This window comes from Pipistrellus kuhlii, unplaced genomic scaffold, assembly GCF_014108245.1.
Source record: "Pipistrellus kuhlii isolate mPipKuh1 unplaced genomic scaffold, mPipKuh1.p scaffold_m20_p_8, whole genome shotgun sequence".
NCBI lineage: Eukaryota > Metazoa > Chordata > Mammalia > Chiroptera > Vespertilionidae > Pipistrellus > Pipistrellus kuhlii.
Window position 1 is genome coordinate 8818621 of NW_023425584.1, and position 2734 is coordinate 8821354.

Below are 2734 nucleotides of genomic sequence, written 5' to 3' on the forward strand. Positions count from 1 at the left end.
AATTGATGATAGTATGATTTTAAGTCACCACCATAACAACTTTCTCTAAATTAGAACATGAAAGTTAAGAGATATAGAATAATTTCTTAATATACTTATGTATAGACAGAAAGATCCCTCCAGGGAAAAGATTGATAGTTCCAAAGATGTTAAAAACAAGCAGAAAAACCCTACCTCAATTAATGTTAATCACTTAAGATGAACACAATTCCTGAATTAAAAACTAGAAATAGAGATACTATATTAAAGTTATAAAGGTCATGTACCATAAAGCTATAATGATTCTCTTACACAATACTGAAAAAATAGAATTATCCTTCTTAAAGTCTAATAAAACAAAGATATTACTACAGGCAGCTCTCGGGTTATATCAGACATGATGTATATCATTTTGTGGTTATTTATATAAAAAAAAGTTCCATCATTTCGACGTATATACATATGTGCTTTTTAAAAATTATTTATTTACCACAAGTAAAGGTCAGGAATTATTATTTTTCCTTTAATTTTTTTTTTTTTTTTTTTACCGTTTCACTTCATCACAGCTGTGTATGTGCTCTTTGTGATTAATGTAGGTAGGCAGAAATCGCATTACATCACACTGTAGGAATGGATCTCTGACATAACCTGATGACCTACTGTATCTCTATTTATATTTAACATTGTTCTGGAGTAAAATATGAGAAGTAAAATAGGTAGGAGGACTGAAACAGAGTAAACAAGATGTTGTTATGATGTGCACTGACCACCAGGGGGCAGACGCTCAACGCAGGAGCTAACCCCAGCCCACAGGCCCCAGGCTAGCCAAGGCAGGTGCCAGCAGGGGGCCCCCTGATCACTCCATGGGTTGTCCCTCAGATCACTCAACATTACTCCACAGGTCCCTTCCTGCAGAGGGAGGCCACCAGGGGTAGCAGTGGTTGATGGGGCCGGCAAGCGGGCAGCACCAGGCTGACCAAAGTAAGTGCCAGCGGGGTCCCACGATCCATCCCCCTGCCAGTTGTCCCACAGATCAGCTCTGATAGCTGGCCGGGCCTAGGGACCCTATCCATGCATATATTTCATGCATTGGGCTTCTAGTTCATAGAAAGTATCTCATGATTACTTCTATAGATATCTAGCAGGCGTCTTCAAACTACGGCCCGCGGGCCACATGCGGCCCGCAGAGGAGTCTGATCCGGCCCGCCAGGTTTTTTGGGCAGTGAGCGCAGCCGAGGTGTTACAGTAGGAATTAGTAGTTCATACAGTCAGGCCCTCCAGCTCTCTGAGGGACTGTGATCTGGCCCCCACTTTAAAAAGTTTGAGGACCCCTGATCTAGAGGAAATTACTAATAATAAGAGTTTTATTGAGAACTCTGAATACATAATCAAAGCTTAAAAGTCAATATGTTATTTACTCAGTACTAACAATGAGAAAATGTTTTTATAATAACAAATCCCCTACACAACAGTGTATTTAAAGGATAAATGTAACAGCATGTGCAATTAGAGCAATGGAAATATATTTCATTTTGCTTGGCGTGGCAAAAAATCATGCAGATGCACGTTTGTTACACATCAATCTATTAAATTCAAGCAAGTTCACTAAAACTCTCCTCAGAACTTTAGATATCTAACACATTTTCTTCCAATAAATGTAGTATAGTAAAACTCAAAATTAACACTTCAAATAAAAATAAACTGTGTAGTACACATAACCAGATACAAATGCTTACTACATCTTACTATAAAGGCTACTGTTTTAATTCTGATTTGGGTAAAGAAAATGTAACCATGTGGATCATATTATAAGTAGTAAATAATTACAAATATTAGAAGTGATGACTTCAGAAAGAAGAGAGGGATGGACTATGATTGATTACACAGAAATTATTTTTTCTATGTCAACCCTAATCTGGATGTCACCTCCTCTTAAAAGTATTTCTATACTTCTCTCAGTAGATTTCAAAATGCCCTAATCTTTCCTACAATTTAACCTACCCCTATTTTTGTAGTTTTATACAATGTTCTCATTTATCTTATTCTCTTGAGTAAACTGATAGTTTAGTTAAGGCAAGAGCTATGGCATATTAATATTTATATCACCAACTTCATCTAAGGAATCTGTATTTATCAAAGTGTCTGATGCAATATGTTTATGAAAACAAATACAACTATGGACATAGAGGACACTGTTCAAGGGAGTTCAACATGCCCTTCCTGGGATTTCTAAGAACAAGAAAGAACACAATCTTTTCTGGACCAAGAAATAGTGTTTTAAATACATTTGAATATATCTATCTATATCTATATCTATATCTATATCTATATCTATATCTATATCTATATCTATCTATATATATCACAAGTATACATATTGTATTTACACATATATGTACTACCCTGTTTCCCCGAAAATAAGACAGTGTCTTATATTAATTTTTTTCCCCAAAGTTGCACTAGGTCTTATTTTCAGGGGATGTCTTATCTTTCCATGAGCTAGGTCTTATTTTCGGAGGATGTCTTCTTTTTGGGGAAACACGGATTATACATATATACACAAATATATTTACCTAATGCATTAACCAAACATGTAGGCACATATTGTATATTTGTATATATGCATTATGAAATAATATCATTTGTCCAACATTATATATATGTGTGTGTAATGTGTATATATATATATATATATATATATATATATATATATGTATTCAAATGTATTTAAAACACTATTTCTAGAGGCCTGTTG